Raw genomic sequence first — 27,342 nt, forward strand, 5'->3', positions numbered from 1 at the left:
ATTTTTATTCCTTATTCTGCACCAATTGCATATCAGTTCGTTCTAAAAAAGGATTTCATGTTTTTTATAATTTAATAACAGAATTGGAGATTAATATTTATAAATTCGGTGAATTTTTTGTCCAAATCGTACAAAAGATAATATATTTTGTGATTTGTTACTGATAAAATGACACACGTGTGAAATGTGGATGACAAGATTCATGACCGAGAAAACGGTGAGATGAATTATTTCTCAAATTGACCTAATTTATCAACATTAGGGGTAAAATTGCTCTTGACTTCCAACATTAAGGGTGAAATTACATCATTTTAAACGTTAGGGGTAAAATTACTCCTGACCCAAAACGTTAGGAGTAATTTTGCACTTTAACCCTAAAAAGAAGAAAAAAGAAGAAAAAAATTTAAAAGCATGGATGACAAGAGGGATGGATGGAACCTTTGAGAAAATTTTAGGTTATGTTATTCCATGCTAGGTAGCTGGAAAACCACTGAAAAATAAGGTATTGTTTTTCTTGTCTCTAGCCTAGTTCAAGGTGGCAGATATACATAGAAGAAGGTAAGGATTCTGTGATTTGTTTTATTTTCTTTTGATTTTATATTTTCTAATTCTAATGACTACTAAATTTTAACTAATGTTTCAAAATCATCGTTAAAACTTAAAATAGAAATGTTTAATAATTAAAATTGTTTAGAATATTTATTATCAAACCACATTTTTTATTTTCTCAAATCGCCATTTTCTGTAACTTTCTCTCTCTAAAACTTTAATTTCTCTCTTAACAAAAACAACACATAAATGAGTTCAAAACGAAAATTTTGAAGAATTAAAATTGCTTCGAATATCATCAATTCTTGAATTATTTTTTTAATTTGGTGTCGTAGACAGTCATTTTAATGTCAAAAAGTGTAAAGATAAATGACTATTATATTACATTTTGAAGTTTAGCGGTAATACCGTAAAAAAAAAAAAAAGTAAAATTCAATGGCCATGAATCTAATTTACCCTCTTCTTTTTCCAAATACTTCTTCTTCAGCTAAGGAATTTCTAGAATTTCATACAGTACTCCTTAATATGCTTGAAATTTTCACATTTTCTAACCAAATATGGATATGGTACTCCTTAGTATGCTTGAAATTTCAAATTTCATTCGTAGTAAACTTCTTTACAAGGAAAATTGGTCGATTTCTGACAGATTTTCCGTTGAAATGAGGTATTTTCTAACAGTGATGATCAGTCTTGATTATAAACAGAGAATTCTCTAATGCCAAGTTGAACGGGCATAGAGAGTGGCAAGTAGCTTTCGTTCATAGGATAAGAAGGTAGAGGGACCATTAGTCAACCTAAAGGACACGAATAGAAACTCATAATAACTTGAACGAGAACTAAATGTTGTTTTGTAAATGTCTTTAGTCTTCATTCGAATATGATGATACCCAGAACGTAGATCAATTTTAGAGAAAATTGTAGCTCTTTTTAGCTCGTCAATGATCTCTTATATCACATGAATTGGAAACTTATCCTTGATGGTGGCTTTATTCAACTTCCTGTAATCCACACAAAACCTCCACATTCCATCTGATTCTTATCAAATCCTTTTATTATTTAAGAAAATCAATAAGTAAAATTGGGGTTTTAATCTAATGAAATTTACGTTAATCGATTACTTGGTCCGTCTCTCAATTGACTATTTTACCCCCATTACTATCTGTCTCACAAGTAAAGAATTAAGCATGCATTAACTAATTCATTTCCTAATCTCGAAAAACACAACGCTAACACTCGACTACAAATTCATACTCGTTTAACAAAATTCACCTACATCCTAGTTTATGAAGAGTTAGTTCATTGAAAAACTAAAACAAGAAAGCATATTGATTATGGAAGATAAAGAATTTCATGATAAGATAGTACTAAATAAACAAACAGAAGTTAGGAGAAACGAATCGATGTGGAGAATTTTCGAGCTTGAATTAAGTAAAACTAAATTGAACAATGAATGCGATAAACTTCAAACACAAAATAATTCTTCCAAGGTCTGAATTTTGGGGGAAAATGGAATTAAGTTACTTCAGCCTTGAATTGTGCTTTAATCGAATTAGGACTGAATAGGGAGACAAGTTGAGTCCGAACAGATCTCGTTAAGGATTCTGGAATCAGTCTGCTCATCGAGCAGACTCTTAAAATTGTGCACCAGGATTCTGGAATCAGTCTGCTCGTCGAGCAGTCTGCATCGACACACCAAAAACACTGCTTATCTCAATTTTTATGCACGAAATCAACTGAAAACAATTCAAAACACATACTAAGACAAAAAGCTAACAAAAAAACGAAAACATACAGAAAATAAGTAAAACGAACTTAATTAAAACATTACGAATTAACATTGAAAACACTATTTAGTGCACGCATTTGCTGCTTAAGTGCATCCATAATGGCTCAATTCTTCTTGGAAGCATTATTTACAATGCCAGGATAATGAATCTTTGATACCAGCTATCAGGTATCATAATTTTGACATGGAACTTTAGGAAGAATTTGAGAAAAGATAGAGAATAGAAGGTAGAAGAGGAAAGTGAGAATTCTTATAAATTCCAGATAGATTGCATGACCTCTAAATAGCATTACACTTGTATGTGAATTATATATTGCAAAAGAAGTGAATACTAACCTTTGGAGAACACACGACGATATGCATATTTACCAGACTTCCATATTTGATCAATATTAATTACAGTTGAAGGAATCATCTTTGCTGGAAGTTTAGTGTCTTGATAGAAAAGGCAAAGATGAAGCCAAAGAGCAGACAAAATCCAACTACGACAATACCACAAATGCCAATGTAGTCGTGTCTGAACCCAAAATAACTCATTAAGAAATCTTCCACCGTTTCACCGGTATCTATTGTATCCTTTACGTCACCAAATTGTGAAGAAACCAATCCATACAAAGTCCAAGCCACTGGACAACACCAATAATACCATGCCCACCATAGAGGAATCCTCTGTAATCAACATTAACAATTCTTAATTTTAACTAATCAATCTCTATTGAAAAAATAAATATTAGCCAAAGGATAGAGAAGAAAAGTTACTGGTCGAGGTATGATAAATCCTGAAAAGAGGCTCCAGATTGCGTAGAAGGCAGATGCAACTACAGCAGCAATGTTGGGATTGGGGGTAATGGCTGTAGTCATCATTCCATAGAAACTGAAGTATAAGAAGCTGAAGAACATGAAGAATATATACCAAAAGAACTTGTTTGCTCTCCATTCAAAACCAATCATGGCATATACTATAACACCATAGATAATAGTCTGAATAACAACATACGGGACTTCAATCATAACCTGAAAGGCAGAAGAAATAATTGGATGAAGAACCAATTAGAGTCAAATTCTTAGATATTATGAAGTTTTTATTCACATTTGACCTTTAATCCACAATCAACTGTAAAAGACTAAATTATTTAACCATCAGAATGCGTTCTCTCACATTATATCGCAAGAGTGATTCGAGAAATCATTTTTACCTGTCCAAAGGCATATGGCAATGCAGAATACATTCCAGCTGCTCTTTCTCTATAAAAAACTGTCCTCTCAATTGCCACAACTGGCTGCACTGCTACAGCATTTTGTATTCCAATAAAAAGGAGACCAACAAACATGGAACCTATTGCATTGAAAATATCTTGCTCCCTTTTTCTGCAATTCATGAACATTTGGCAAAACTTAAAATTCCATGCAAAAAGATTCTAGCCGTTTTCAGATAGTGTGCTGCATTCTTTTTTACCTTTTACATCCCAAATCCCAGAATATAGTTCCAAACATCAAAGCTATAACTGTTGCAAAGCAGAGTTTCACTGCAGTATATGATGGGTTTTGCCAGTATGACAAATGTTGCTTCCACAGGCAAGCCATGGATTGGGTGAAGAAACTCTGTGAGTATTGAGTAGGGAAGTATAAATCCTTAGAACATGGTTGAGGCGTGCTTAGTTCTTCGATCAGAGCTTTGTTTTTCCTAAATCATTCAACAATACAATACATCAGAAACTTTTTTTTCTTTTCGATAAGAAAATTCATTGAGGTGTCATTGTGAAATGATGTAATCTTATATTTTTACATCTCAATATAATATTCTCATAAGTTTATAACTTTTCCAGCGTTCCCATAAAATATTGGCACTACAAAAATCTGACCAAAATATTAACAAGATCTTTGTCCCTGACCAGTATAGTTCTGAACTCTTGAAGATACCAGCATAGTCAATTCCAAGAGCTACTTCCTGTCCCACTGAAGTGATCTCCATCATCCAAGTTGCTGGATTGTAACCATCCTTAATCTTGGGAACTCCTTGAATATCCTTAAAGTAGATGCCTTGCGGTAAGTAGGAGAAATATTTATATACTTTAATTCATCGTGCATCTGAAAATCTTACCTCAAAATACTTGATTAGAATGTTAGAATGCCAGCCTATTGGACCAACATAAATTTCTTCACCCCCTCTTTGCAATAAAATTAACTACAATATCATAAAACATTAATCAGTACTGCATGAGATAGGAGCCGATAAAGATCCAAAATTCCCTGGCCAAAAATATGTCCCACCTCATCAAAAGAATCGAAAATGTCAATGCTTGGTTGGTGTATTGTGCACACCACAGTTCTCCCAGTATCTACTGTGTTCCTAACTGTTCTCATAACTATGGCAGCTGCTCTAGCATCAAGGCCAGATGTTGGCTCGTCCATGAAAATTATAGATGGATTTGCAACAAGCTCAACAGCAATTGTCAGCCTCTTCCGCTGCTCAGTTGAAAGACCATCAACACCAGGCAATCCAACAAGTCCTCCTCTTAAGGAGGTCAGCTCCACAAGCTCCATAACTTCCTCAATGAACATCTGGCATCCATCAATCAATTCTTACTCTCATAATCTAAAGCATGAATTGTAAACAAAACTGATTCTATAAGAGCAGACCAAAAAAAAAAAAAAAGTAGCTCATGACATGTACCGTTCTCGCATGAGAATCAACCTCGGGGGGCAATCGAAGCCAAGCAGAATAAAGCAATGACTCATAGACAGTAACATGTGGGGAGTGGATATCAGTTTGCTCACAGTAACCTGATATCCGAGCAAAAGTTTCTTGTTTCTTAGGATATCCAGATATGAAGATACTTCCCTCAATGTAACCACCAGTTTTTCTTCCAGCCAAGACATCCATTAATGTGGTCTTACCAGCACCACTAACACCCATTAGAGCAGTTAGGACTCCGGGCCTGAATGCACCACTGATACCTTTCAGAAGTTCTAGACGGACTTTTGGAACACCTTGAGCTTTCATCTCCTGAAAGTAATATAAAATTTAAAAAAGTGAGGCATATTTAGAAACTATATGGCAGTAAAATTAATACATGTGATTGAAACTTGAAAGTAATGACCTGTGAGAACACTAAAACAATTAAAAAATATGAAATTTAATGACAACTTCAAACTTGAGACACATTCACAAACTCCTCCTAATTAAGTGAACATTTGTTTCATTACATCAAAATATCAAGGCTTGTCAAATCTTGATATAAGCCTTGAGGTAATAATCTAATGTATTAATAAAAGAAAAAGATAAAGCAAAGCTACCTGTGGCATGTCGACAGCATACTTGATGTCTACGAAAGCCATAGAAAGTGGTTCAAAAGGTAGAACCATTCCCTGTCTCTTATTCTCAATTGCATCACTGATACTTCCCACTGTTGCACATTGTGTACCAGATGAGATGCATACATTGTTCTCATTCCCTCTTTCTGCATTTGTTAAGAAGGATAAAACTTAGAATATAGAAGAAAGACAAGCAAAAACAGGAAAGTTTGTGACTCACTGAAAGAGTTTTTTCTCGCTCTTGATAGTTCAATAAACCCTCCTGTTCTGTTTGTATCTTTCTCTACTAAGGCCTCTTCTGATCTTACTGTCTGAGGCTTGCCAAAGGCTGCAATCAATTCAAGCATTAAAATACTGGTCGTACTTCCAACATTGAAAATGTGACAGATGGGTACTTACGATCAAGATATTCTAGGGCCAAGATGTAAAGGAGATTGAAAATAATAGTATATCCAATCAAGGCAACTAATCCAATCCAATACCAACGTGCTTCAGTAACAATTCCACGTTTATTCAAGAAATAAACACCTAGTGACTCAGTTGAAAAAAAAGCAGGCTGCAAGACATATATTTATAGAAACTTGTCATAAATATTTATAGGGTCATGCTATAAAATCTTTCATGTTGATTTGCTTTTCTTCTTTAAAATGGTCAAAGAAACAAAGCTTACATGTCTCCATGATTCCCCAAGAAATTCATTGACAGATATAGCATTTTGCACATACGTCAATGGGGAGAACCAGTAACCCCATAACCACCACTTTTTCACATCATCTAGAGGACAAAAGTAAAGTATGTCTTCAGCATCACGAATAAAGTAACATACAAGAATTAGGATATGTACAAAAAAGAATTAAGATATGTAAATTATGTTGCATTATGGCTTGAGTTTTAAATACACTTGAGTTACACAAAATATGTGCATTAATGAGTTTTACCATGGGATAAGACGAATCCACCCAAAACTAGTATTGCAACTAATGCAAATGATCCAAAAGTGTTAGCAACAATTATATTCCTTCCAATTGCTGCTATCAAACGAAATAGACCAGATGCCATCTGTTTTGTACATAGAAGTAACAAGTACTGCTTTAAAAACCTGCCACCAAAGAATTTCAACAAAATTCTTCAATAAGCCATTTTCAAAAATCAAGGAAAAAAAGTATACAGATATTTCCATTTTCTTACCTCTCAGTGTTGGGATCAAAGCCGATAGCGTAATAAGTTATGATCACCCATATGGCAACTTCAACACATGAGATTGGAATTTTAATAATCCAAGTGGGTAAAGCATATGCCCATGAAGGGTAGAACAAAAGATCCCTTTGTTTATAGAAGACAGGGAGTTTTAAAATCGACAATGCAAGCTCCGCGAATCCATTGAACATAAGGGTAGTTATGGAATAGAAAAGAGCACCAAGATAAATTGCAGCATCCGTTAGCGTGTCATGATGCATCTTTGTTCTTGGAAATACTGAAATTGCTATGAAAGCCAAAATAACAATCTGAAAGGGAAAAAAACGTTAATCATAAGTTCAACATTTTAATTTCAATTTGCAAACATTTGGAAAAACTTGGGAACTCAATAATTGCTCATATAAAATGTAACATCTTCTCTTTTATATCGGTATTATAACCATAACCAATTTCTGAATTTGCTGAAAAGTTCAGTATGCAATAATATTCCCATTAAAGAAAATGCTACTCACTTGGATGATTATGAAAATGTAGACAAAAGAGTTCCTCTTCATGAGGAGAAGTTCTCTGGAAATGCATGCTTTTAAGAGTTCCTTCTTGCTAATACCATACTTGTTAGTTGTTAGTGCAGCAGGATGGGATTTAGACACATCAAATGGTATAGCAAGTTCATCACCTAGTCTTTGCCCAACGTGAAATGACTGGAATGCTTCAGCAAATTCCTTGGCAGTAACAAATCTATAAGGCTTATCTTTATAATCCCAGTACTGCTCTTGATCTTTCCTTGATGTTACCTGTCAAATTTCAGCAGGAAATGTTCATTAACAAGTCCAAAAGTGCATATAAAAGTAATTGCCACAAAAATTACTTCTTGTAGGAAGTCAGCAACTCCTTTCCTCTCAGGACACTTGAAGCCCATGTATCCAAAGAACTCAAGCACATTTTCCCGTGGACCTTGATACACAATTTGTCCATCTGATAGAAGAATTATATCATCAAAAAGCTCATAAGTTTCTGGTGTTGACTGCAAAAGAGAGATGAGAGCAGTTCCATTGAGAATGTGGATTGAATGTCTGAGTGAGTTCACAGTTTGAAATGTTGTTGAACTATCCAATCCGGTTGATATCTCATCCATGAACAACGCTCTTGCTGGTCCAACCAGCATTTCACCTGCAATACATTCATAAATATACAATGACATATTGAATTATGTGGGAATCGTTTCATATAGATTAACGGCATTAAGAAGGACAAAGATTGAATAACATTAAATTTTTTAATACTTATTTAGGGAAAATGCATATGTTTTTTCCACATTCTGCAATAATTATAATTCTTTTCACATACAACATGATCATCAAACTCAATTTTTTTAGATCATATCTCACTGAATTTGATAATACTGGAATTTTAGATTCGTTTCAGTTCAATTCCATACCCGATCGTAACTACAACATTCAAAAGCTTCTCCAAGAACCAGGATAATCTTTCGACGAGGATTTGTCGACTTAATGGTAGAAGACATTGCACTGATGCCGATGCCGATGCCGATGCCGATGCCGGTGGCTACAGTCTCTAGCGCGAGAGAGGTTGAAGAGGGACAATAGAAGCCCTGAATGGCGGTGAAGTGAAATGGACCAACTCTTTAGGTTCGCCGGTTCGACGTGTGAAAAATTTATGAATGTGTAGTGATAATTCAATAATTGGTGAAATGGCTTTCTCGGTATGTTATGGAAATTCTTTTGAAAATTTATATAGAAATTTATTTTGAAAAATTATTTACAATTATGTCAAGTTATAATTTTAAATTATATCAAATTAATAAAATTATTATTTTTAAAGATTAAAGTTTATAAATTAGGAATTTAGAATATATTATTAAAAGTTTGTGATTTATGAATTTGGGTTTAAACTTTTTAAATTATGTGTAAAAGCATATTTTATTTGATATATATAAGAAAAAAATGACATATTGAGAATTAAGTTTGATGATATGATTTAGTTGTAATTTTGTAGTCAATTATGATATTCATGTAAAAAGCCCAAATTCTTATTGAAAATTCCCTTATTGTATTGCTGTTTGTATTCAAAATGATTTGACTTGGGTTATTTAATATAATTTCATGTTATTTTAAGAAAAAAAAAACTAACCAAAATGACACAAATATTCTTAAAAAAAACATCATTTGCCATCTTAACTTTCTAAAAAAAAAGTGTGTCATGATACACGAGCCCGTGCGTACGGCCCGTGGATTCCCTCAATTTGCTGAAACTGTAATCAATTAATCATTCAGTTGCAAAAATATATATATATATATATATGCGAAATCTAGACGGGGCATCTACAATGGGGTTGGGATTACATCCTAGAATCTTATTCCTAATGTTTATGTTGAATTTGTGTTAGTTTTAATAAAAAGATTTTCAAATTTAATTAAAGCTTATTTTTAATGCAATTCCTATAAAATCAATTTACCAAAAATAAATCAGAGTGACTTGGTAACTAATGGAATTTTTGGTAAATTAATTAAATGAATTTTGGTGCTGATTTAAGGTGATTTCTTATGAGATGTTGTGGAGATTTTTAGGGATTTTAGCCAAGGATTGCAATTGACTAGGGAAAAATAGAGCCAGCCCTTGCTAAGGCCAGCTCGACGAGCTGGACACTAGGGCGAAGCCAACCCCCAATCCGGAGGCCAACTCGATGAGTTGGCCATCAGGACAACACTTCCTCCTTCGAGTAAGGCCAGTTTGGCGAGCTAGCAGTCCGAGCATACACATGTTGACTCCTTCTCCTAGATTTGAATTTGTCAATCTCCCCTAAGATATTGTAAATGTTTGAATTTGGTAGAGTAGGACTTGAGTTTTGCCTATTTAAAGGCCTTGGATATTTATTCCAAGGCATCCAAAGTTATTTTGTAAATTTCTTATCACCTTGAGATACATCTAAAATCCATCCATTCTGCCATTGTTCATCTGCAAAAGCTCCATTTTCCACCAAATCAAAAGTTCTCAAGGTATCACCTCCAATTTCAGAAAGATGGCCATTTGAGTCGACGGGTTTCAAAAGGCGATCTCTTCCCTTTTTTACTCTTATTAACTTTAGGAGATCTTTTTATGAATTTCAAATGGGTTGTGAGATTGTGACATTTTCTATCATCTTTAATATAAGTTTCAATTCAGTTTCATTTCTCTGTTTATGAGTTCTGTAATGATTGTAGTTGCGTATTTTGATTAAATGGTTCATAAGTCTGAATATAGTCTGTTGATTCATATTGTGAGTATAATCCGATCATCTATACTAGAGATTATAGGTATTGACAACACCACATGACATACTCGAGTTTCCGAGCCCTTAAAGTTAGTTACGATCTGACCAAGGAATCATGTGTTAAGACTGGCATAAGATAAGTCGGTTCAATCTCTTTATGTTTATGCAATAACAATTTGATTCATAATTATATTTGAATATTGTTTGAATGTGTATTTTACCGTATCATCACCATTTGATTCTTAGGAATTTATAATTGCTCTGAATCAAATTAGGAATAGATTAGTATAAACGAAACTCAAATCAACTTATCACCGCCTAAATAATGATCAAGAACCAAGTAGTCTGGTACTTGCAGTTTAAATCATATGGATTCGATATCTAGACTTCTCCATATTTAGTACTTGATAACGACAGAGTACACTTATCTCTTAGTGAGCCTTTGAGCGTCAGCTCGAGGCGCATCAAGAGGTTATAAGGCCATGGAGAGGGTAGAAAAACACATTGCACATATATATATATATATATATATATATATATAGGAGATGACTCTTGTGAGAATATTTTTTAGGTGATGACACTTCCTTATGGTGAGAACACTTAAAACTACGTCGTTTTGAGTATGAAAAAAAAAAAAACACTACTACTCCTAGGGTTTGAACCTTAGACTTTTTATCTACACTCCACACTACTTACCACTGAGCTAATTACTTTTCTTATGTATTATGTTGCGCGCTACTTAATATACTACTACCCTTTTAGGTTGTATTGTTTAATATTTGATGCATGCACTTATTAATATCGATTAAAGTTTCAAAAAAAAATATTGATTAAATGTGCATAATAATGAATTATTAATAAAAAAAGAAATGTGCATAATAATGAATTATTAATAGAAAAAAAAGAAATGTGCATAATAATGAATTATTAATAGAAAAAAAGAAATGTACATAATAATAAATTATTAATAGAAAAAAAATCCAAGAACATGCTCTAATTTCATTATTATGCACATTTAATCAATATTTTTTTTTTGAAACTTTAATCGATATTAATAAGTGCATGCATCAAATATTAAACAATAGAAGCTAAAAGGACAGTAGTATATTAAGCAGCGCGCAACATAATACACAAGAAAAGCAATTGGCTTAGTGGTAAGCAGTGTGAAGTGTAGATGAAGAGTCCAAGGTTCTCACTTGATCCCTCCTCTCTCTATATATATATATATATATAAACTTCTAGAAGGAGAATTGTAAGGCTCGGTCCAAGAGGGAGGCACCAAGAAATTGACTATTTACAACTATAGGAAAGAAAGGTGCTTCGCCAAGACTTGGCCACCAGTTGAATTTGACAACATATCTTGGATCCTAAAGGTAGGGTTCTTAATCACACGTTTTTTTCTTAAAAATCCTAACTTTAACACATCACTTCTTCTTGAGTAACAAAATTATCTTCTTTAGAGGCAGGGCCCTCTTTGTCGTAGGAATTTAGACGATCGGAAGGTGTCTCAATGAGATCCAAAATCATGTTAGATTATTCATTCATTTGGAGAAGTTAATTTTCTTTGTTTCGACTTATTTTGGATTTCACAAAGAAACTAAAACAAGAAAAGAGAAGAAAGATATGCAAGAATCAAAATATACAATGGGCATGAAGATAACTCACAGATGAAAGAAGAGCTCTGAACTTTTAAGGGAAGGATGAAACATCAGAAAAACACTTCTTAGAAAAAAAAAATTGTTGAGAAGATTACAAGTGTGAAAAAGAAATCAAGGAGCCCAATTCATATTTATAGTAGGAGCAAATTTTTGGAAATAGTCATATGAAGAGACCTTTGGGTCACTCACACCTGCATCATACACATGTCATTTATCTATCTACCCTAAGGGCATAATTTCAAGTCATAATCTGAGTAGGTAGAGCACTAGAATTGAAATGTTAAAAGGAGTTTTTACCCTTTTGAGAGGAGGAAGGATTCTAATAACATGCAAATATCATCCTTTGGGATTCTGCAGGAAGTCCTGATTGGATATCCTGAAAACACCTATAGAGGGTTCAAATAAGTATTGGCGAACGACCACTAAAATGTCCTGGATTTGGGCATTAGAAATCCGGATGTAACCTAATATAGGAACTATTCGAGTGCATAATTACTAAGATCTTGGTATTCTGTCAGAGGTCAGTATTTATGGGTAAAGGACATGCCCCTACATGGAATGTATCTAGAGAAGTATAATGTGAACACAATTAAGAAAAGGTAATACACATGGAGCTTCCCATGAGAGAAAACAATCATCCAATAGGAAGACGACATTCAAATACCTTAATAGGGACCGCAACAACCTATAAATAGAGAGTTTAAGAGAATCTTTCGAGTATGCTCAAACTCATAGCCTACTTTAATATGTTACTACTTTCAAGAGTGAACTAACTTAAGCATCGAAATACTTATGTCAGGTAGCCGATACCTCATATTTTTATAGGAAACCACTTAGACGGAAGAGACCATTTTAGATCTATCACATCGAAAAATTATACATTTGATCACATTAGATTATCTCCAAGTAGTTTTTTCTGTTTACCTATAGTGAGTCGTTTCTTTTCACCACCAGAAATGCCTCGTCTCATTTCATCACCGACTATCAGCACATCTTTCAAGTCCTAAAATCTGTCAAGTTAATCTTATATTTCAAGATCATATATATGTACCAATTAATTAATATCTAAATTTTTAATCCATAATTAAATTCCCTAAAAAATCATAGTTAAATATTACCTTGAGAATGTAATCTGTAACTATATTTGTTTCTAACCCTGCTAATACGGCTGCCTGCATATAATAATTAATTGATGGATTGATTATCATACAGAAAACTCTTTCAACATTTAAATAATTTTAAAAAACAAATATTTATTTATTTATTTTTCTCTAACCTTCATGTACATGTCAATATCAGGGTTTGGTTTGATATTTGCTTCCTTTTCCCTTCGTAATGATTCTGCTAGCATTTCTGCCAAAAAAAAAACAAATATAATAGATAAATCTACAAAATTTCAAATAAATTAACTGAAATGAAATAATTAATTAGTAGAGTTTAATTAACTAATTACCATAGCGAGATCCAACACCTTGACATCGTGCAGAAAAAACCAAAGTTTCTCTGACGGTCATTTCTCCAATATGAACATCATATTGACTTATGTATGCTGATGTTCTTTGTGCCACAAACTCATCCATTTCATGCCCATTATAACTTACTTTTCCTTTGAACTAAAATGTTTCAAGAAATTAATTAATTTACCATCATCAAATTAATTATCATTAAAGAAAAAAAAAACATAGTCTTAGTGGTGCATCTAGAGGGGGCAGGGGTAGTTGTCCCCCATTATTGCCTTACCCCATGGTTCTCCTACTTATAAAAAGGAATTTTGTCCCTTTTGCTAGGTATTTTTGTTAGCTTTCGAAGTTGACTAAAGTGATATATAGACTATGAAGCACAGACTCTTCCCCGGGTCGGAGTGGCGGTGTCGGACTCGTCGGGGACACTGTCGGATTCGCACCTGACACAGCAAAAGCGAGTCCCCTGAGTTTTTTTTTTGGATTCCAACTCGGTAGGGACACGGCTGTAGGTGAAAATAGGTAGAAGTTTAGGGTTTTTATTTTTAAATCCTTAAAAGAGAGGCTTCCTCCTATGTGCAATATCTTTTGTGGAAGTCTTCATGTTGTGGATTTTTCTGGGCAAGTCTTCCTTCTGGGTGCGATTTTATGTGTAAGTCTTCCATCTAGATTGAATTGGGTTATGATTTAGGTACTTATATTATATAGTAATCCCCCAGCACAATTCTCTGTTTCTTAAAAGGCATCTAGCATTCAAATATTTATGGTATATGTGGTGAGTATGGAGAGCATGATCAACACATTTTTTTGGGTTGTTCATTCACGGTGGATTGTTAGAGAGAGGCATGTATCGATCAAGTTTTTTTAGAGGATGAAGCAATGGCTTTATGGCTATTTAGGGTGTTTGATAATGAAATGACAAAGCTGGATAAGACAAGAATCTGCATGGTTGTTAGTGTTGAATATACTATGAAGATAGATAGAAAAGATGTATTGTTTAATGAATTTTTCTCAATTAGTGTTTAGCATTAAACTTCGTATATATAATAGAATATATGAGTTAGAGTTTAACTAGGATTGATAATACATAATATAGACAAATATAAATATTAGTTATTAGATAACTCTAAATAAGCCTATTGAGAAGACTATTCAGTATTTAATAGGATCAGGAATGGATCCACAGACAGAAAATAGTCCCTACCTCGGGTTTATCTGCTCTGCTACCATGTTAAATATACTATGAAGATAGATAGAAAAGATATAATGTTTAGTGAATTTTCCTCAATCAGTTAAGTATAAAGCTTTGTATATATATAGGGGAATACATAAGTTAGAGTTCAACTAGAATTGACAACATGTAATATAGACAAGTATAAACACTAGTTATTAAATAACTCTAAATAAGTCTAATAGTTATCCTTTAATATTTCAGGATAGATAAAGAGATAATTAATAATAATTATCTCCAACCCTTCAAGCTGATGGCGAGAGCAAACCAAAAGGCGAGAGCGAAGCAGAGCGAACCGGGCACTTGCAAGAAATATCCGCAACTTGATCATCAGTCGGAATAAAATGGACACTTGAGAAAAGCACATTGTACTTGTTCACGAACAAGCTTATAAGTATCACACCGAAGTTGAACAGACGGGGTAGGAAAAGAAATAGATCACTACAATAACATATTAGAAAGAGGAGGAGGGATGTTATGGTTAATCTTATCCATAGAAGGAGAATAAGAAGGGGAATGTGTAGAATTAAGAGGAGGAACTTGCAATATATCCAATTAAAGTAATGCAGCACAAGATAATGCATACGTTCATAAAAGAGTAGATGAACCATGAAGCTGGGAATTGGGGAAAAAGGACAAGGAAGAATTAGGGTTTATAGAATCGGAATTCAATCGGTGATACAAAGCCGAATGGAAGAAGAATAAAATAGAGGAAACAAAGAGAGAGAAGCCATTGAAAAATGGAACGGAAGAAGAAAATGTTAGATTTTTAATGACTACTAGGTAGGACGAGGAAGACGAAGCGGAAGCAGTAACTTTGATACCATGTTGAATATACTATGAAGATAGATAGAAAAGATATATTGTTTAATGAATTTCCCTCAATTAGGGTAGAGCATAAACCTTTGTATATATAATGGAATACATGAGTTAGAGTTTAACTAGGATTGACAATACATAATATAGACAAATATAAACAATATTTATTAAATAACTCTAAATAAGCCTAATAGTTATATGTTGGTATCTAAGGATTAGTAAAGAGATAATTAATAATAATTATCTCCAACAGTTAGATATGATAAAACTAAAATAGATACATGAATACGTAATAGTAGTAAAAATAGAGTAACATAAATTAAGTGAAAGGATATGAAAGTGTATGCAACACTTATAAATCGTTCATAGAACATGAGTAGAGAAATCGGAGGCCTATATTAATAGTCTCTTTAAGACAGGTTTCATCGTTATTAACGATCGTCTCCCATTATAAAATAGACTACGTAAGCAAACCCTTACCGTGTGTAAGTTGTTATCACCGGAGTAACAAAAATGGAATAGTATGAATATAAAATAAGCATAATAATTTTTGGAAATTTGTTTTTTCAATATCCAAAATTAGGCAAAATGATTTTGTTTAAATAGAACTCAAAAATTCATGAACAAGATGAATGTTCATGAAGGGGGTTTTCTATTAGGATAAAAATTAATAGGCCGAAACAAAAGTGGGCTAGCCCAAAGGCCTCCATTTCGGTGGGCATTCGCACAGCTCACATCGCGTGGGTGCGTCCCTAATCCGATGCTGCTTTAATTGCACCCCTCTGTGACTGTGCGTGATAAAGAATTTCCTCTAGTAATTGGTTAAAGGCTTATAAAACTCTTTTACTTATAAACTAATGGAAAATCTCACTTTTTTTTTTCTATTTGAGATGAGGAAGCTTAATTTAGCTTTGGTTCTTTTATTCTCTTCAAAACCATTCCAAGTGATTCACTTTCAGCATCCATCTTCGTTTTTGAGCTTATACTAAAAGATATTGATATATTTAAGTTATTCTAAACTTCATTTATCTGTTATATATTTAAGCCACAAGTTGACAAAAAAAAAATTCAAAAACAATGGTTCTGTAAGAAATATGGTCTCAACGAAATAATTTTGTTTTGAAGAGTAAATTAGCATCGGTAGTGGTTAGTATTCATTGGTGCTTCTCGGATCTAAAGGAGAATCATGTTAGTCATCCGATTAATTTAAGTACTGACATCTTTTCTTCGCATCCTTATTCCTTGAATGCTTGGAAGCTGCCCAATGCTGGTTATTTAAAAGTCAATATTGATGCTGCAATTAGTGAGGAGTGTTGTGCTATGACGGCAATGGCTTGCTAGTCTCCTATGACGATAGAAGCAGTGTGTCGCAAAGAAACTCTTAATTGGATTAAAGGTAAAACGTGGTGTAAGGTCCTAGTGGACTCAGATGCTAAAAGCGTTATGGATGGTTTTATAGTAAAGAGGAAGATATTTTTGAGTTTAGAGCATTTATGTCTAATTTTCATCGTCTCGTTATTAGTTGTTTTGAGATTTATGTTCATTCTAACTGTTCAGCTAATTTGATGGTGGATGCATTAGCAACAACTTCTTTTTGTTAGCCTAGTTCTATGTATTAAAAGTTTGGAAGTCAAGTCATTGTTTTGCGAGGTTTTTAGGAGAAATTCTACTATATACTCCCGATATAATACACTCGTCCAATCAAAATGTACAACTTAGATGTATTTATTTCTTAATAGCAATCATCTTCCATAAATTGATATCCGTCACTTTTTTAATATGTCGGGTATATTATACCTGAGTGTAAACTAGAAGTTCTAGGTTTCTAATTGTATGATGTAAAGAATTCTTGTTTCGTTCCTAAAAAAAATTTACTTTCAAATTTTTGTCAAGTTTTCCCGACAAAGCAAGTAGTAAGGTAGTTTTCCCTGAACTTGGTGGGCCCAAAAGCAATGTCATCCTGCAAAATAAAGATTATAATTAGATCTATTAAAAAAAGCATTACGTCTATTTTAGTCCTTAAACTAAAGCTTTACAGCTAATTAGAACTCTAAACTATTAAAATTATCAATTAGATCTCTAAACTAAAAAAATCATCAATTGAGTTCTCATCATATCCTAAAATCATAAACTGTGAATATTTGATATAGACTGTAATAATCTGTGTTGGTTCAAAATGTGTTTGGGGGAAGATGGTCTGCAAATGTTCAAACGAATGATATTCAATGAGACCTCAATTGATGATTTTTGTTTACAATAGAGACTCGATTGATGATTTTTGATTAGTTTAAGGACCTGATTGATGATTTTATAGTTTAAGGTCTTAATTGATTTTGAAACTTTAGTTTAGGAAGCCAAATGTGTATTATGGCATTTAAAAAGTAATATATATAAAATATTAATTAATTTTATGGAAAAAATAACAACTTTCTAGTTTTGCACCTGATGTTTTGAAAAGTGTATTAAAAATGGTATGTGTTCTTGGATGTTGCAAAAAATATAATTCGATTATACTGTTAAGGTGTGAGATTTTTCTTTTTTTCCGTGAAATCTGCTCCCCATCCGAGCAATCTTGTATTCGCCACTGTTCGGTGTGGATAATACCATTGGAAGACTTGATGAACGAGTGGTTTTAAGATATGGGCATCAATGAAACTGAATCTCACGTAAAAAAAAATGAGAGAGTGAATGTGATGTATTAATAAGATGTGTTTGCAACACATGTAGGCACATTTTAAAATCACAAGGTCCAATAAATTGGATTTGGTTCAAAACGAATAATGTCTACATGGTATTGAATCAGAAGGTTATGGATATTAAAGAAAACTATGTATGTATAATGTGTTGGTTCAAGAATAAACTAAGTAGAAACTGGTGGGGCCTGTAATGATCTGATTTGGAGTGAGTGTCCCCAGGGCCGTCTTAAACATTTTTGGGGCCTGTGCTAAATAAAAAATTTGGCCCTATTCATTAAAAAAAAATAATACTTTCACATAATATTTCTACAAAATGAAACACCAAAATGCTTTTAACTTGATTTTAACATAATAAATATAATAAAACTAATTAAATTACATATTGTATAATAATAATAATAATAAAATTAGGCCCCTTAAGACTTCTAGAGTGTTGATTTTCTGGATAAGTTAATATTCACTTAATTTTTCACATAATAATTAATAACAATAATTTATTTAGATTTGTACAATAAAAAAAATTGGGCCCTCTTAAATTTGGGGCCCTGTGCGGGAGAGCTCCTTGTACACCCTTCTCCTACTCCCCTGAGTGTCCTCAAAAAGAAGGATTGAGCAAGAAGCATCCATGAGCAGTGGCGAATACATGATTGTTCAGTGTGGGGTATTTATAAGTGGTGTGTAAAAAAATTTGCTAAATTGAACTTGTTCAAAAAAATTTTAGTATATTTACGTGTTATAATCGGAGTGCTCAAGAACCAATTTTTAAGTATCAATGTAAAACTTTTCAAAATTAAGCTATGTTTTTTTTTAAAAGAAAATTAAGCTATGTTGTGTTTAAGATTTTTAACATATAAAAAAAAATTGTGTCTAATAGAAAAAATGGAATTTAAAGACGGCCGCCAAAAAAATTAGAAAATTTTATTTAAGAAAGGCTAACAGGCAAAAAAAAAAACCTAACAAGGAAAAAAAAGAATTTTGGATTTAGAAAGGGCCTAACATGTAAAAGAAAATTAGAATTTTGGATTTAGAAAGAGTCTAACAGGACCCGGGCCAATTTTTGGATGCTAATTCAACACCTATCATTGTTTCTTAGAAACAGGGGGCTGGAACCACCAAAACCTCAAATTTTGTGGAGATAAGGGGTCGAAACTACTCGTGATCATAATGATTCCAGTGGTCGGAATGGCCTAGGCCCCTGTCTCCACCCCTATCCATGAGAGATGATGATAGAGACATAAATGAGTTGAATCTCATATCGAAAATGAAAAGAGAGTTGTTAAAGGTATTTTAGTAAGGTCTGTTCCAATACATGTAATATATTTTTTTAAACGCGAGCCCTAAAATAGATTGGATTTGAGTTTAAAAGGGATAAGATTTATATATATTGGACTATACTGTTAGGGATGTGCATCGGTTCAGAATCGGATCAAATCGAATAGAAAAACCGAATATAAAAAGGATCAAAATAATTGACACCAACACTTAACTGAATAATAGCTAAAACCGAAATATTCGGCTCCATTTTAAATCGAACAACCCGAATTAAGTTAAAACCAAGAAATAACAAATAAAAACCACTATTTTCTCATTAAATTTACCTCAACAAAAAAAATTAAAATACTTTTAAAATATATTTGTATTGGGTTATTATCTAAAAAAAATTAAACTTATAAATTATATATATATATATATATATATATATATATATATATATATATATATATATATAAAAGAACGTAAAACATGTGTATATATGTATATATAAATCAAATATCTATTTTGTAAAACCGAACCGAACCGAATACTGAAATACACTTAAAATTAAAACTGTACCGAACTAAAATATCAAAAAACCAAATTCAATCAGTTCAGTTTGGTATGCGACTTTAAACCGAACGATACACACCTGCATACACCGTTACATAACCCATACCACTTCATTCACAATTTTTACTGAATTTTTTCAGATTAAAGGAGACTATGAGTTTTATATGTGCTATTATTTTGAAGTCTATTTTGTCATCAAAATTTCTTCTTCTCTTCTTAATGAACTACAACAAAGCAAATTGATTGGGTAAAAATTTCTTATGTTGTATCATTGACTTCAATAATGATACTAAAATTCTCTTAACATGTTATTAATTTTTTTTAGGTTAATTACAAGTGGATGTCATATATTACACGGATTTGTAGATGGATATCTATGATATTTTTCTTTACAAACGCAATCATGTGGTTGCAAAATTTTGTATTTTCTTTTACTTTACCAATTTGGCTGATAACGGCCTCAAAATGAAAATTTTCAAGAATTAAAGTTGTTTTGTATCATATATACTATGGAACCATATTTTTAAATTTTCAAAATCATCATTTTTTGAGTTTTCTCTCTCTAAACATTAATTTTCTCTCTCATAAAAAATAACACTTAAATGACCTCAAACGTAAAAAAGCTAAAGAATTAAAGTTGCTTAAAAATTTCATTTCAAGGTCGTTATTGGTCAAATTCTGATAAAGTGAACTCACATGCAAAATTTTGCAAACCACAGGGTTGCGTTTGTAAAAAAATAAAATACTCAAAGTACCCATCTGCAAATCGACAAAACCACATGACACCTATATGTAATTAACCTTTTTTATTAACATCTAAACCACATGGATACCATTTTGTAAAAAAAAAAATTCAATAATTTTATAAAGGATAAGGTGCAAATTTGCCCCTAACGTTTTTAGGAACGTGTAGATTTATCTCTGACGTATAAAATTATGCAATTTTACCCTTAATATTATCAAACAAGATTAATTTTACTCTTGCCTAATAGAAAATTTGAATGGACTGTTTCACTGTTATTTAACTCATTATTTAATTATCACATCAGACCTTACAAATATCAATTATGTGTAAAATATGTATTATGTTGCTAACGCAATTACAATTAACCTACTGAAATGATAATTTTTAAGTCTGTCGGATACAAATTAATCACAAAAAATTGCATAAAATGATTATTGTGTTATTAAAACATGTATAAACAACCGTCATAATACACATAATTGTTTTATTTTATCGATAAACTTGTTTGGAAGATCTGATGTGATAGTCGAATAACGATCAAATTAGCCAGTTCAAATTTTATGTTGTGCATGAGTAAAATTGAACTTGTTTGACAATATTAGGAATAAAATTGTACCAATTTATACATTATGAATAAATCTGTACTTCTCCAAAAACATTAAAAGCAAAATTGTACCTTATTCTATCTATAAATGTCAGAGTAGAAAATCACAAAGCTTTCCCTTAATTATATACTCACCTTCCCGGCTTTATAATTCCACTAACATCACGAAGGATTGGCAATGGTTTCTTTCTACTTGGAAGCAAGCCAAGACTATTCAAGAATTCCTTTTTAAAAACAAACAAATGGAAATTAATTAAATTGCAATTATATATATTTTAAATATTCATGGTCTAGTAAATAAAATAAAAAGAAAGGTATAAAAATAAATCTTATGGTTTAACGAATTTGTAAAAGTAATTTCGTGGTTTAAAAAATCTACAGTTATAGTAAGTTTGTGCAATTTGCAAACTCAGATATTTTTTCAAAAATTTAGTGGATTGCTAAATACCGTCCCTTTATTACCGTCCCCATTTTGACGTTTTGCCCTTATCATTTTTTTTCTACTAAGACTTTTCATTCTTTCTTTAATCTCTCCAAAAATCACAAATCCCTACACAAAAATCATGGTGGGAAATTACGGTAAATTTACTGGAAAGTTACGTTTTTTTTGTGTTAAATTTTCATCAAAAACATGAGTTCCATCTCCAGTTTGGAGACGGAACTCGTCATCTGCCTACTAGGCTGATGAATCTCCCGCCGAGGCCAAATACGAATATAAAAAAATTTCTAGATCGTCCATTTCCGGAGTTCTCGGGTCCATTTTTACTTCATCTTCAAAATCGTCTATTTCCGGAGTTTTCGGATCCATTTGTTTTAGAATTTCGATTTTACTCGGAAGAGAGAAAGAATTTTCAGTTTTTGATCAAAATAAAATGAGAATGGAAAAATTAACAAATAGGGGCGGTGATAAGTAAAACAGATGCGGTGAATAGCACCACCCAAAATTTATTGCAGTGTTATCTACTCCAAAAGAATGCAATTTGCAAACTCACACATTTCTCCAAAAATATATTTTTTATTTTGAGATTTGTTTGTATAATTAGATAATAAGGTGGTTAATTTATAAAATAAATAAATAAAAAGATAAAATTAATTATTTTCCCTTTGACTTTTGACTTTTTTTTAACATTGTTAGTTAATTTGGACTATGTTTGCTAACGGAATCAACCTCAAGGTACTTGTTTGTCAACTTTTAAACCACATAGTTTATATTTGAAAATGACCAGGACCGGCCCTGAGCATAGGCCGGGGGTGCGGTCGCCCAGGACCCAAGGCTAAAAGGGGCCCAAAATTTTAAATTTTATTGAATATATAATATTTTTTTTTGTTATAAATATAGTTATAATACCCATTCAGGTTTAAAAGTTGATCAAATAATATGATATCTTAGATCTCCCAAATTTATATTTTAGACTTTTAAATACAATTTAAGGGTCTATTATCTCTAATTTTGTCTGGGACCCATAAAATATCATAACCGGTCCTGACCCAAACCACAAGATTTATTTTTGTATTTTCCCCGTAAAAATGCTGACAGAAATATATTTATAGATCAAGTATTTTTATATATTTTAGGCTAAAATAAATAAATATATGGCAAGAAATGTAACCTCTAACAAATTAGTGGAGAAGTTGAGAATAGTAGGCAAAGCCCTACTTCCAATATAAGCTTCTCCTTCAATGTTTAAATTCTGGAATCTGACTTCAATCCTTGGCATATCAAGTCCAACTCTGTATTTTTAAAACAAAAAAAAATAATAATTAATATCAATCATTAATTAAAGGATTACTGTTAAATTTTATCGTAATATATTTGCGATTCGGGCAATGAGGGGTACGTTTTACATGATCTCATTCTCGATTGAAATTTTCTGTATATACTAGAAATCAAACTTGAGACCTAGTTAAGATGGGGATGGGTGGGCCTGGAGGGGTCCAAACCCACTCGGTTGCCGGAACCACATCTATCATAGATGGTTTCACCCTCCAGTCACTAGAACTACTTCTACTATAAATAGTTTCGCCCACTGTTTTCGATAAATTAATGTTGTGATGATTAATTAATTCATTAGTTTATATTTAATTATGAAATCCAACTTGATTAATGTATAACATGGGATAAATTTCTAAAAAAAAATGTTCAAAACGACTAAATCTTATTCTTGTAGTCCGAATCTAGCTTAATTCTAAAAAGTGTTACACATACGTGCATAATTATGGGTCATGCATATATACGCAAAAAAAAAAAAAAAAATGAGCGAGTTCGATTTAGGAAAAAAAATTATGCACGTATGTGTAAATTTGCCCCCCAATAGACCAATTCTCTGTTCGCCACTGGACCTAGCTCAAGCAATACGCTTTTACCGTTTAAGCAACATTAATTAGTAGAGAGAGTGTTAAAATATCTCATATTGTTTGGCTAGCCTTATATTTGTGAATCAATTCTCTATTTTTTGAGGTAGCTTTTGAAATAAGTTAGACATTTATTCATAAAACACATGTTTATTGGACGGTCACGTTATCTATCACTTTAAGCTTTTGGATTACGTGCTTCCTTGGCATAATCCTTGCCCCTAATCCATTAAATAAATGAAAAAAAAAACATAATTAAGTGGTTTGAATTTTATATGTTTTAAGGATCAAGTATCTGATCAATTATTTTTCTATATTGAACCCTTGATTATTGATTCTGTTATGGAGCCCTTATTTTTTTTTTTATCGAGCTTGTACAACACAAACCTTTGAGGGATTCGGCTTGTTGAAGTGGACATTTTCACTTTAGTGTAAATAAATAAATAAAATAACTTTCTTGACTAGGGGTAAAATGTAAAAAGTAAAAAGAAATTACAGAAATCGATTTTCACCAGATTCTTTCAAGTTTGAAACCGAATTTGGAAGAACATGCTAGAAATGGATTTTGGTATCAGGGGAGAAGATCGATTTGACGATTCTAATATTGAAAATCACGAAATGGGGGTGTAGAAGATCGAGTTTGGAAGAACCTATTGGAAATTGATTTCTGTAATTTCATTTTACTTTTTACTCTCTATCCATCCTAAACTCTTATTTTTATTTGTCCACGTCAATAGATCGAATCACCCTAACGATTCATGTCGCTCAAACTCAATAGAAAAGTTAAATAAGAATAAAATCTATAATATAGTCAATGATTAAGGGCTCAATATGGAGAAAAAAAATTAGTCAGGGGCTTAATTCTTTAAAATAGGTGAAGTTCAGGGACTTATGCTTTTGCCTTAAATAAAATGGGCCACTTAATATTTATGATGACAAACAGAAAAATCCGCCAGTAATAACTAAATTCCATTTATGATTAAAATTTATGGACCATGAACGGGTCTACATTCGTCACTGAGGAAATTATTAGAAGCATTCGGTTCTCCACATATTAATGGAGGATCTTCCATATATATTTTATTATAGTTAATATAAGCTCACATGTATTATTAAAAGATTTCACTATTTTAATTACGCGTAATACATCATTTGTCCCATGAACTTGTCCAAAAAGCTTGATTGACCCCCTGAACTTTCAAAGTGTCCCGATATCCCTCTGAACTTGCATAAAATGTTTAGTTAGCCCCCTAAACTTGTATAAAATGTAATCAATTGATCATCCGATCGTAAAAAAAAAAGTAAGTCAAATGCGGAAAATGTATCCCACGCATCTTAGAATGTTATTACGTAATTCAAAAATAAATTAAAAATAAAGTTATTACTTACTCAATTATAAAACTTATCTTCTCTAATATTAGAACCGCATACCCCGATTTTGGTCGTTTTTTTTTTTTTAAATGCGTGAAATACATCTTTCACATTGAACTTATTTTTTTGCGATCGAGTGATCAATTGATTACATTTTATGCAAGTTGCGGGAGTTAATTGAACATTTTATGTAAGTTTAAGGGACTATCAAGACACTTTGAAAGTTTAGGAGGTCAATCAAACTTTTTATACAAATTCAAAAAATAAATGATGAAGCCTTTTAATTATTAAACGGATCACAATATACATATCCAAATATCCTTCTAATAATAAAAACTCGTAGGAATGTTGCACTGACAATTACTTTTTGTTGCCAGAGATTTCCGATCCAATTTTTCCAATTATCTCTCCGTGAAAATTTAAAAATTAAAAAAGAAAAATTAATAATATTAGTTTTCTCAAACCAATATTATTTATTTATATATGTAAATAAAAAATCATTTCTCTAAAACTTAATGATAAAAAGTAGAAATACACGGACGATGAAATGTAAAATTCATCCAATAATAAAAACACATAAAGTAAAACTTACTTTGTTTTTAACAAAGTAAACATAGCCTTTACCATACATATATATAACTCCTCTTATTAAAAAATATACTTATGATTTAAAAGTTTATAAATTAGAAATTTATGGTATATTTAATTAATAAAAATATGATATTTTAAATGGCATAATTGCATTGAGATTTTTTTTTCTTTTAGAAAATTACAATTATATATCGAGAAAGCACTACTCCTTTCTCAAAACATAGCCTCCAAATTTAAACTATTCGCATTTTTTATTATTAATTTGATAGTTTATGAATTAAATTGGCGTTTAACTTCATTTTGCATGGTTTCGATTCGATTTGAGAGGACTGTGCTTTATCGATATATAAATGTATATTTTTTTAAGATAAAAATGCAATTGGTTGCTAAAAGAACATATCACAAACTTCTATTTACAAAATATTAAAAAAAATGTATAATACAATTCATAATTTTTCTCATAACCATAAACATAATAAGGATGAAGTAACGTCTAAAATGATGCAATTTTATCCCTAATGTTGGTAACCAATAGCAATTTTAGCAAGTTAAGTTAATTTCATATATTATTATAAAATACAGATATTTAATTTATTTATTTATTCTATACCAGTGTTATATCAGTTGATTCTAAAAAAACAAATTTCACATTTTTTTAATGTAATAATAGAATTGAAGATTAATATTTTTAAATTCGATAAAATATTTGGATTTATCTAACTTATCGGCCATCTGGGAGCAGCATCAGGAGCTTTTGGAGTGTTGCGCCTTGCTTCGTAAAATACATTTCGTTATGTCACATGTTTTTCGGGAAGGTAATCAGGTTGCTGATGCACTTGCCAACTTTGGCAAGATCAGTTCAGAGCCTCACTGGTGGGACTCACATCCTCATTTCTGCTCCAGTTATATTTGGGAAAACTGTAACGGTCGAGACTTATATCGGTTCGCTTAGTTTTACCATTTCACTCTTTGACATTATTTATATTTTTTATTCTTTTTATTGGTTTAGGTTCGGGGATGGTTGTCTGGGGTGCCAACCTTCCCGGCCTCCTTTCTTTGTCCCCTACCTTTTAATAAATAAAAAAAATTGATAAAATATTTGGATTTTTTTACCTTTCGTACAGAACACATTGTATTTTTTTTTTTTAAATTTCACGTCTATTCATATGTTTGTGATATGTTCTTAATGAGTAATAAAATGATGTATAGTGAAATTTAGATAACAAGATTAATGACAGAAAACACAGATAAATTATTTCTAAAATTCACCAAACTTGTCAGTAAAATTGCACTATTTTAGACGTTAAATAATAAAGAATATACCTGTTGATTCGATCTCTGAGCTTGAACAAGAAATTCTGATGATCTTCTTCTGGGATCTTAATTAACCTATCCATGAGATTTTTTCTGCCTACTAATCCAAGTTTATGAACATTAATCTCATTTTGGTTAAATAAACCTCTTTTAAGACGTAAATAAGTAGGTAATTTCTCCAAAGCTGTCCATTTCAGAGCTTCTTCATCATCTTCTTCTTCTTTTCTAGAAGATTTGCAGAAAACCTCCATTGTTTTTTGTTTTTTTTTTCTCTCTAAGTGTTAATTATTTTTCGTAAAGTTTACAAATATATAGTCGACCAAAAGAACCATAAATATAACCTAATTAAGTAAATCATTAAATGCAATTAATTACACACAAGTAGGTTGAGGACACTAAGTATATGATAGGGATGTAAATGGGACGGGGCGGGGTGGGGAATGCATTTCCCATCCTCTAGTCGGAGATTCTCCATCGGGTAGTGCCTTATTCTATTTCTATTTCAGTAAAGAACTCTTACTCCCATCTCCGCGGGGATCCCCAATCCCCGTTTAAA

At 31.9% G+C, this 27,342-nt stretch overlaps 1 pseudogene; it reads right to left on the reverse strand.

The window, feature by feature from the left end:
- Positions 1 to 1,769: 1,769 nt before the first annotated feature.
- Positions 1,770 to 27,048, reverse strand: LOC136202406 (pleiotropic drug resistance protein 1-like; annotated as a pseudogene).
- Positions 27,049 to 27,342: the final 294 nt, after the last annotated feature.

The sequence above is a fragment of the Euphorbia lathyris genome, chromosome 8 (assembly GCF_963576675.1).
Source record: "Euphorbia lathyris chromosome 8, ddEupLath1.1, whole genome shotgun sequence".
Lineage (NCBI taxonomy): Eukaryota > Viridiplantae > Streptophyta > Magnoliopsida > Malpighiales > Euphorbiaceae > Euphorbia > Euphorbia lathyris.